We start from the raw sequence: 11,977 nt of genomic DNA on the forward strand, positions 1-11,977 counted from the left end.
TAAAATGTCCACCATACAATATGGATGACTTGAGAACGAGAGCCACCAAATTCATGCAAATAGAAGAACACATTGATTATCACAGGATAACGCAGGCAGGAGCTTCTGTAAAAAGAAAGGGAGGAAAATAAAGGCATACGTCCCCCATGACGGGGACCGACTGATACTGTCCAAACCGAGGTCCTCGTTTCCACAACTACACCCTTCTGATAGTACCTAGAGGAAAAGTGTTGGACGAAGCCTTACAAGCTGAACTTATCCCGACACTCAAACAGGCGCAGACACGATGCAATGCCGATACGGCCAAACGTTCCTGTATCACCGCAATTATGGCCACACGACCGAAGGCTTCCAAGTGTTAAAAGATAAAATAGAAGAAATCGTCCAAGCTGATGGCCTAGTTTCGCTGGCGTACCAGTTCAAGAAGTTAATTATATCGCGGGCGGCTTCGCAGGTGGTGGATGCTCCACCTCTGCAAGGAAGAAACATATAAGGGCAATTTAGTCCGTCCATTCAACTTCGATACATGAACGTCCACACATACCTCCAATTACCTTTACTGATGACGACTTCACCACAATTGATCCAGCCCAAGATGACCCCATGGTCATCACGGTGGACATAGACAAATTTGCAATAGCGAAGGTCCTGTTGGACCAGGGTAACTCGATCGACATTCTATATTGGAAAACCTTTAAGAAGATGCGCATTTCGGAAGCAGAGATACAACCTTATGATGAATATATAGTTGGATTTTCAGGAGAACGTGTGGACACCAAGGGATACATTGATCTATTCACCACTTTCAGTGATGATTCTCTCAAGAATACCATAAACATCTAATACCTATTGGTTAATGCCAACACCTCTTACAACATACTGCTCAGACATCCTTCTATCAACAGGTTAAAAGCTATTGTTTCTACCTCTCATTTGGCCATGGAGTTTCCTTCCGTCAATGGAGACATTGCAATAGTGCATGTTGATCAAAAGACTACACGGGAGTGCTATGTAGCTAGCCTAAAAGTTGAGCCGACTAGACGGTTGTACACTACAACGAACGACCGATCCCCCACCAGTAGAGGACGGTCACTAGAGAGGCGTTCTAGGGGTCGAAACTCCAGGAGGCACTTGGTTGCCCTTGTAGACCTAGATCCACGACTGTATGACCCTCGGATGGAGGCCGGAGAAGATCTTCAACCCATATTCCTCCGCGACGATGACCGTAAGACGTATATAAGAACATCCCTAAAGACGGACGATCGAGAGTGATAAGTGCGACATTGGTCAAGAATGCAGATCTTTTTGCTTGGACCACCGCGAACATGCCCGAGGTAAACCCCAATGTTATTACTCATCGTTTGTCCGTATATAAAGAGGCTAGACCGATAGCCCAGAAGAAAAGAAAACTAGGCGAGGAGAGGCATAAGGCCGCCCGAGAAGAAACTGATAAATTAGTACAAGCCGGTTTCATCCAGAAAGCCCACTATACCACGTGGTTAGCTAACGTGCTAATGGTTAAGAAGTCTAATGGTAATTGGCGAATGTGCATAGACTACACGGACCTCAACAAGGCATGCCCAAAGGACTTTTATCCCCTGCTGATTATCGATCGAGTGGTCGACGGAGCAGCTGGACATCAGATTCTCATCTTTCTTGATGCGTACTCGGGCTACAATCAAATCCAGATGCACCCACGGATAGAGAGAAAACAGTTTTTATGACAAACTCCAACAACTTCTATTATGAGGTTATTTTGTTCGGCCTCAAGAACGCCAGAGCCACTTATCAACGTTTGATGGACTATGTTTTCCACGACATGATTGGAAGACACGTCAAAGTGTATGTTGACGATATTGTTGTTAAATCTGACTCATTCGAGCAACATGTCTTAGATCTGAAAGAAGATTTTCAAGCTCTACGCAAGTATCGCATGCGCTTAAATCCAGACAAGTGCGCGTTTAGTGTAGGAGGAAAATTCTTGGGTTTTATGCTCACCCATCGAGGCATAGAAGCAAACCCCGAAAATTGCAAGACTATCGCAGAGATGCGGAGTCCCAGCAGCATTAAGGAAATCCAAAGGTTAGTTGGACGACTTACCTCCCTGTCTTGATTTGTGCCAAAACTTGCAGAATGAACGAGACCCATCATCCAATTGTTAAAAAAGGCATCCATGTTTGAGTGGATCGCTGAGTGTGAACAATTTTTTCTCCAGTTGAAAGCATTTTTGGCATCCCCGACAGTTATCCAAAAGTCGAACGCACGTGAGCCTATCATTGTTTATCTCGCTGTTTCAAACGAAGTAGTAATTCCGGACCTAGTATAGGAGATAGAGACAGAAGAAAGGCCAGTGTACTTTGTTAGCAAAGTACTCCACGACGCAGAAGTGAAATATCAAACGATTGAAAAGGTCGCGTTGGCCTTAATCATAACCGCATGACGATTGCGGATGTACTTTCAGAATCACCAGGTCATAGTTAAGACTAACTATCCTATTATGAATATTCTAACTAAGCCAAATTTAGCATAACGAATAATAGGATGGGCAATTGAATTATCAGAATTTCATATTTAGTACCAACCCAAGGGTGCGATCAAATCCCAAGCCCTTGCCGACTTTGCAGCTGAACTTGCTCCACAACCAGATGAAAAAGAGCATTCTCGGTGGATATTATACGTTGACGGTTCTTCGAACAACAGGTCATGCGGAGCAAGAGTGGTATTGGAAGGACCGGGTGAAATCATCATTGAGCAAACCTTAAAATTTGAGTTCAAGACTTCAAATAATCAAGTAGAATATGAGGTCATCATAGTCGGTCTTTATCTGACTGCTGAGTTAGAAGTAACTATATTAATTTGTAAAAGCGATTCACGGTTGGTGGTCGGGCAGCTTACCGAGGAATACGAGGTTAGAGAAACATTACTTTAGCGATACTTTCACTTCGTACAGAATCTGTTAACCAAGTTTGAAGAGGTATCGTTCCAACACGTCCGACGAGAAAATAACACTCGTGCGGACGCGCTATCATGTTTGGCAACCACTAAGCAAAAAGGAATTCATCGGTCAGTCGTACATGTCACTTTGACCAAACCCAGTGTCATCACAGAGGAATGTATGGCAACTGATACTCAGCCAAATTGGATGACCCCCATCAAACGATACTTGACAAATGGAATATGTGATCTACACTCAGAAAAAACAATGAAGGAGCAGGTTGCCCGGTTCATACTCATTGGCCAAGACCTTTACAGACGAGGATACACTCATCCACTTTTAAAGTGCCTTACTACAGAACAAGTCACTTACATCATGAGCGAACTACAGGAGGGGGTATGTGGAACTCATTATGGAGCACGAACCATGGCTGCCAAGATATTGTGACCCAGGTATTATTGGCCGACCGTACAGGGAGATTGTACCGAGTTTGTTCGCAAATGCATAAAGTGCCAAGAGTACGACACCTTGTCACACTAAATGATGGAAGAGGCCCAAGCACAAGCCCACATGCAAGCCCACCAAAGGGTAGATTTGGGCCAACCATAGAGTTATGGCCAAGAGGATCCAAGAAGACGTTCTTTTACAAGTTCAAATGCCATAAACTCTAGTGTAGAGTAGACTTTAATTTCTTGTCAAAATTAGCATAGGAACTTTATTTGTAATTTTCTTAGAATGAATTTTGGCACCTAAAACACCAACCTAGGTAAACTTAGAGTTTCTAAAAAAACCTCTAAATTTACCAAGGCCGGTCTAGAAAGCCAATGGAGGGGGTGAGCATAAAAACTAGACACACCCCTCCCCATGTGCTCATTTGTGCACCCATGTGCCATGTGCACCCATGTGCTTCACATTTACATTTCATTTGGCTAGCATTAGGGTTGCATTATGGTCCTCTTTAGCCTATAAAAAGAGGAGCCTACACCTTGTATTTTCAAGTTTATTGTGAGTAAAGTTATGCTGCCATTTTGTGCCAAGCTTTGCTTCTCCCTAGAACTCTAGGCTCTAAACTTTACATCCTTCACCTTTCCTTGGGCTGGCCGAACCTCCCAATGTTCATACCTATCATGCACCTTCAAGATGAACACCACTCTTAGGAGGATTTTGCTCACACACCTTCATAGCTTCCGCACCATTTTATTACATGATTCAAGAAGACCTTCATGAAATGCCATCATTTGGTATCATGAGCTTGGGTTCTTCAAGATGAGTTGCTTTTGGTCTTTTCATTTCTAGTTCTTCTTTATTTCATATTCTTCATCTTATTTCCATAATTGTCTTGCTGTTTTTTTTACATTTTAATTTGTTTTGGTGTGCTTTTTGGAAGATCCAACCGAAGCACTTTTGTTCAATTGATCTTGAACAATTTCTTGTGTAAATTGTGATAGGATTCCATACACCTTTGAGTTGCTGTTTTCTTTTAGGCTTTTGAGTCTTTATTGCACTTTTAATTTGGTTCATATTATGCTTTTGAGTCTTTAATTTCTGAATCCATATATGTTTTGTCAAGTCATGTTCATCCACAATGTCACCAATTCTTAGTAGTCCTTTATTTGGCTTGATTGTTTCTTGATTTTGGGTATCTTTAATTGCTTTGAATCTGCTGTTCTTTGATCTTTTGGTGCCTTTTTAATTTTAGTTTGAGTTCATATTGTGTTTAGATCCTACACAATTCTATTTCACAAATTTCATTGTGTTTAAATTTTGGTATCTTGCTGTTTTTGTTTCCAGTTTCCAGAATCCCCTGTTTCACATTCTCTGTGCTGGCTGTTTTGTTCCAGAAAAATATTTTCACTCATAGGAAAATTTTGATTCTCTGGAATATGCAAGTTTGAAGTGTTATAGAAAGGACAAAAAAAGAATTAGTCCAAAAGAATCAACAGAAAAAAAATGATAAATCTTTTAAAATCAGTGTGCAAATCTGAGGCGCTACAGCTGGCGTAACTGAACACCAAAATTGAAAAATTTATTAAAAAACATTGGTGCATGCGTTTTGAGTGATTCCAAAGCCAGATTTTAGCTAAGATCTTGAATATCTTGCATATCAAATTTCAGAATCATATCTTAAAAACACAGCTCAGAATAAATTGGGGAAAAACACGTTTCTGGCCCACAACATTTTCTAGTGGTGCTGTTTTTTTTATTTGGTCATCTAATTCTAGTGCTATTCTTAGGATTCTTTTGTGTGCCTACCTTTATTTTGGTACCTTTTATTTGCTTGCTTAATATTTCTTGGACCTCTTTCTAGTTGTCATAATCTAACTCCTTTTGGTGGTACTGTTTTATTCAATTAAATTGTTTCTTGCTTTTGTTCTTTGACCTCTAATTTGGTGCTGGAATTTATTTCTCCTTTGGTGCTTAATTGAATGGAAACTTGACTTGGGTAAGGTCTAGTCTTTTGATAGGTGCTGGAATTGGAGAATTAAAACCTTCATTCTAAGGGGAAACAAAGCCAAGGCCGAAACAAGCTTTCTTGAAAAACACTACAAACACTTGGAGGGCCAACAAGCAAAGACAACAAGGAAGTGCATTTAGCAAAAAGAGGATCAACAAAGGGAGTTTTTCTTAATTTCCTTGCAACTTAATTTGTGTTAATTACCTCTTAATTACGTTTTTAGACGGTGAGTGTGTCTTCAAGGGCTCAAAGTGTCCAAGAAGCCTCACCTAGGGCCGACTAGTATAGAATTTTTAGTTAGCAATTGTTAATTGTTTGTAATTGCCTTTTCTTTTGCTTAGTTAGTGACGCTTTGCATGATTATTTTGTTAAGTTTGAGATAAACCGACTAGCTTTGTTGATTAGTAGCTTGCATTGTTTTCTTTCGTTGAAAATTTGATTTCTCAACTTAATTGTGTTCTAAGTGGTTTACTAAGAGAAAGTTTTGTGTGAAGACATTGAGGGATAGTTTTTGGCTAAGACAAAGGCTTGGTATTTAAGTAGTCCTTTGTGACTCACCTCCCTTACCTGGAAAACTACCTTCTTTGACTTTCCTAAGTTTTCTCAAGGTAAAATACTTGTATACACAAAGCTTTAGCCATGTCTTCTTCTTCTCATTCTACAAAGTCTATTGGAAGTGAATTAAAATCTTTAAAAACTCTTTTGAAAGAAGTTTCACAAACTGTGCAATCAATTGCTTATAGACAATTGGAGAGTGAGACTAAACTTAATGTTTTGACTAAAGCAAAGAATGAGAAGTCTCAATTTTCAAAAAAATTACATTCTCATGCATCTAGCTCTAAACATCATGATTATCTTGGGGAAGAAAGTCTTAGGAAAAATGAATATCATCAACAATTCCCTAGGAGAGCTAGGAAAGAGAGACAAGAAAACCTAACCAAGCATATCTCTCACACTCAAGCTAGAGAAATTCCATGTTTAGAATACCTTGGCAATGATCAATTAGCATCTCAATGTTTCAATGAAAGATCTATGATCTTAAGGGACAAAGATGAGAATAGTAGCCAAGAAAAAGAAGCTAGTGAGAGTGAAGAAAATGTAAAAATAGAAAAGCAAGAGAAAACCCTTGGGAAACAAAAGGTGTGGGAGAAGAGTGTTCCTTCCCACAAGGTCATTCAACAAGAAGGAAAAGTTGAAAATACATTTGAAAGTATACCTCTTGTTGAACAACCTAGCCTTACCTTTTGTAAAGGAACACTTGCAAGCCTAGAAAAAAAAGAAGAATCCTTAAAAAAGGCTTGCATAGATAAAAATATAGTAGATTATTTTACATACATGCCAAGATATCACCAAGTGAAGGTCAAGTCATCTATAGGCATCTACAAAGACAATTTTTTATGTGAAGTAGTGCCTAAAGAAACTTCTCATGTCTTATTGAGACAACCTTTGCAAAGAATTGAAATTTCCATGAACAAAGGTTGTATCAACGAGACTACCTTCACACATAAAAGAGAAATTCTTCATGAAGGAGAACTCATGGGTCAAATTAGAGTTGATAAAACTCTAGAGCTTTTAAAAGGAAAATTATTTTCACCCATGAGAAATGATGTTCAAAGACATTACCCTAGATACATTCCGTGTTTTAAAAATACATCTAAGGCGATGTCTCATGAACTCTATACTCCTTCACCTTTTGCAAATGATCCTTGGGAAGACATAAGCCTAAATTTCATATTAGATCTTCCTAGGACAACAAAAGGTTTTGATTCCATTTTCATGGACATGGATAAACTCTTCCTTAAAGAAGTGACAAGCCTTCATGATTTCTCTTCAAACTTAGTGTTGGATAGAGCTCCATAATTTGAAAACCATCATTTGAGGATTCTCTTGGAAAAACTTGCAACTAAGTTGTCCTTTTCAAATTCTTATCATCCTCAAAAGAATGGTCAAAATAAAATTGAAAACATAGCTCTTGTTACTATGCCTAGAGAAATCATGAAAGACAACCACAATTCTTGGGATGAGTATCCTTTTTCTATTGAGCATGCATACAATAGAGTAGTCCACAAGACTACTAATATTTCTACATTTGAAGTTGTATGTGAACATAGTCCTCTTTCTCTTTTTGCGTTGTTACCACTTCCTAAAGGAATTATGCCTAAGGAACAAGTAACCACTATTGAAAATTTTACAAAGCATGAGAGGATTAGAGAACACATGCAACCATCAAAAGAGAAATATTGTAAAAATTTGCCAAAAACAAAAGAAAAACAAAAATGGCAACTTCATAAAATTGATTTGTATATAACTGCTTCAACTAACTCATTTGTTTTATTTGATAATTCCCCTAGGTGGACGTTTGATCCGGGAGGGCAAGCATAGTTGAAGAAGCAAGAGGCTGCTATCCGAGATCAAATCTCTAGATCTGAGGATAGATCTTCTCAAGGAGAAGGAGATGATGGACACCATCCAGCCACATCCATTCCCCTAGCCATGAAGAAGAAGAAGCAATGGATTTGAGGACAAATCCTTTTCAAGAGGGAGGGGATGATGGAAGAGGCCCAAGCACAAGCCCACATGCATGCCCACCAAAGGGTAGATTTGGGCCAACCATAGAGTTATGGCCAAGAGGATCCAAGAAGACGTTCTTTTACATGTTCAAATGCCATAAACTCTAGTGTAGAGTAGACTTTAATTTCTTGTCAAAATTAGCATAGGAACTTTATTTGTAATTTTCTTAGAATTAATTTTGGCACCTAAAACACCAACCTAGGTAAACTTAGAGTTTCTAAAAAAACCTCTAAATTTACCAAGGCCGGTCTAGAAAGCCAATGGAGGGGGTGAGCATAAAAACTAGACACACCCCTCCCCATGTGCTCATTTGTGCACCCATGTGCCATGTGCACCCATGTGCTTCACATTTACATTTCATTTGGCTAGCATTAGGGTTGCACTATGGTCCTCTTTAGCCTATAAAAAGAGGAGCCTACACCTTGCATTTTCAAGTTTATTGTGAGTAAAGTTATGCTGCCATTTTGTGCCAAGCTTTGCTTCTCCCTAGAACTCTAGGCTCTAAACTTCACATCCTTCACCTTTCCTTGGGCTGGCCGAACCTCCCAATGTTCATACCTATCATGCACCTTCAAGATGAACACCACTCTTAGGAGGATCTTGCTCACACACCTTCATAGCTTCCGCACCATTTTATTACATGATTCAAGAAGACCTTCATGAAATGAAATGCCATCACTAAAAGCCTGAGAATCTACATTACATTTTGTCTCCATGGTCGCTCGTTAAATGGGGAATGGATATAATCGAACCCTTTGCGCTTGACAAAGGGCAATGTAAATTTCTGCTAGTAGGCATCGACTATTTCACTAAGTGGATTGAGGTCGAATCCTTGACAACGATAACCGCACGAAACGTCCAAAATTCCATATGGAAGAATATCGTCTATCGATTTGGTCTACCTCAGATTATCATCATTGATAACGGTCGACAGTTCACCAACCGAGGTTTAGCATAATTCTACGAGAAACTTAATATTAAACATATTGCAAGTTCGGTCGAACATCCACAAACCAACGATCAAGCAGAGGCTGCCTATAAAGCCATCCTCAACAAGCTCAAAAAGAGACCCGGTCTAGCCAAGGGAAATTGGACCGAAGAACTTTTGAAGGCTTTATGGGCCTACCGGTGTACCCCGCAGTCTACGACTCAAGAGACGCCCTACAGTCTAATGTACGACACTGAAGCCATGATTCATGTCGAAATAAGTGAACCCTCCCTGCGGCAACAAACGCGGGATTTAGACTTACATAAAGAAAGTCTATTGGTCGGCCTCAACTTTATCAATGAGCTAAGGGACAAATGCAGAATACGGGAGGAAGCATGTAAGATACGGGCGGCAAGAAGATATAATTCAAAGGTAAAGTCACGCAGCTTCCACAAAGGAGATTTAGTCTGGTGCATGCGTAGCGACGCCCGAAAGGATAGCGAGAAGTTTTCAAGTAACTGGGAAGGACAATTCCGTATCGCCGACACATCGACCAGATGAGCGTATCGTTTAGAATATTTGTCAAGGAAAACTATACCGAAAACGTGGAATGCCACGTATCTCAAATTTTATTACAACTGATAAATAAAATTAGTGTACTCTTTCCTCGCTTGGTTGTTTTATCTCTAAGGAGGGTTTTTGATCGAGAAGGTTTTAACGAGGCACTTTAAAATTATTTCTCAAAAATATGCGCCATCAACATAAATCACTGAGCATTCGGCCAGCATCTAATAACTTAGTTGTTATTCACCAAAATCTTGGTATGAAACTTATTAATAACTTAATTGTTATTCACCGAGCATTCGACCAACATCTAATAACTTAGTTGTTATTCACCAAAATCTTGGTCTGAAATTTATTAATAACTAAATCGTTATTTACCGAGCGTTTGGCCAACATCTAATAACTTAGCTGTTATTCACCAAAATCTTGGTCTGAAATTTGTTAATAACTCAATTGTTATTTACCGAGGCGTTCGGTCTGCCAATTATAATTTAAAAGTTATACCAAGTTCTATCAACAAATATTAAATATAAAGTGGATACAAATTACTTCACAGAAACGCGCATATATAGAAATAAAAGTCATAAACACCATTGTTCACAATATTCAACGCTAAAAGCATAAAGATGCAACACATTGTTTAAAGCCCACAACCCGGGTCCAAGTATTTTCCTCATTTAAATAATCTCCACCGACTGATCTGGTTGATTGGCTTCGGTCTGTTGGTCTTCCATCACGTGGTCGACACCGCCTCTAAGTGGTACCATCTGACCGTTAACCATATCTTTCTCCAAGTCATACCGCGAATCTTCACTTCGTACGTCATGGAAAAAGGCGGCCTGCTGAATACCCTGGTAAAAACTTTCTTCATTGATGTGCAGCATAAATTCATGGCATTTCTCCACCTCGGCAGCCAGAGATTCTCCTTTAGCTTCAGCATCAGCTTTCTCTTTCACCAGCAGATCTCGCTCGCCCATTACCTTGGTGAGTGTTGCCTTTAATGTTTCTTGTTCCTCTCTGGCCAGCCGGTCCTTTTTTTGCATCTCTTCTCTGCAATCTTTATGATGTTCTTTAAAGAGAGGGTCGACTCCTCCAATTAGGCTTTCAACTTCGAGACCACCACTGTCTGGGTCCTACTTAGCTCATCACCAATTGCTCTACCCACGACGGTAGCCCGACTTTGCAGCTCTACCAGTTCTTTTATTAAGTCCTTAGTAGGGATAGTCGCCAACACACCTTCGTCTTCGGGACGAAGCTCGAATTGCATGGTGGAGGCCACTCTCATTAAAGAACCCAACATGGTGAGCGGCCTGCCGGACGATGGCCCTACTTCAGAGCCAGCTTGAGCCTTGGGTGGACGCCCTATCTTCCGGTTAACAGCTGGGGCGGCCACTGCCACGAGCGGTGCTATTTCTTCCACATCAGCTTTTTCTTTCTCAATCCCGGCGAGACTGCGGAGTTTTCATTCGACAGCTTGTCGTTTCAGATTGCTCATGAAGTTACTTAGGGCGTGTGATGAGCATATATTTATTCACACTCACTAGCCTTATTCATAGATTATTGGACTATAATAATAAATAAATCCATTGTTTTAATTAATATTCTTATAATTGGGTTTATTTGGGCCTTAACTATTATTATTGTTAATTTTGTCTTTTTAGAGTAAATTATCCAGAGGAAGCATCTACCTTTGTGAATGGGCCAAATATGCAAAAGTCCAAGTTGCTTCTTGAACCAAAACAGAAAAAATATTATGAGGAGAAGAAAGAGAAAATAAAAGCTACAAGATTCCAGAAACAGAATTGGAAGCAAATCTTCTGCAAAATAAAAAGAATTATGGAAAGTAAAACTGTTTACAAAATATAAACTGCAATATTTTCCCAAGATCCTTGGAGCAGTTTCATAGGGTTTTCTTAGTTTATTTTCTTCCTAGTAATTCTTTTGTTTTGCCTCCGCATGGAAGGCTAAACCTTTTTGGTTGATTCCTTTGTAATTTCCCATTGAGTTATGAGGTTTTGTTCTATAAAAGTTTCGATTTTTAAGTCTCTATAGCAGTTGTTTTTATTGTCTAATTTCCTGGAAAACTAGTTTTTGTGAGAGGTTGTACTTGAACGCATGATTGAGAGTCTTCCTTATCTTAAACTTTGGTTTCTTAGTTAGTTCGCATCGTTCTAATTAATTTCTTGGGCGCATGATTCAAGAGAGAGGAGGTAAGCATTCCCATGGAGTATACGCATGGAACAAAGTGGGTATTGATTAAACTAGTAGACGCATGCTTTTTACTGGTGAGTTTCAGTTGAATCAGATTGGCGCATGTTCAATCTGGTTTAGCTCTGTTGGAGGATCGAGAAAAGATTAATCTTTAGAGAACCTGTGAAGAATTCAATGGTGGAAGAACTTGGGATCAACCACTTTTTATTTGCTATTTTAATCTTTTTTTTATATTTTCTGCACAACTATCTCAAACCCCCTTTTTATCTTTATTGTTATTGCTAACTTTTATTGTTTGTAGATAAATTCTAAA

The sequence above is a fragment of the Phaseolus vulgaris genome, chromosome 9 (assembly GCF_051622355.1).
Source record: "Phaseolus vulgaris cultivar YP4 chromosome 9, ASM5162235v1, whole genome shotgun sequence".
NCBI classification, from domain to species: Eukaryota; Viridiplantae; Streptophyta; class Magnoliopsida; order Fabales; family Fabaceae; genus Phaseolus; species Phaseolus vulgaris.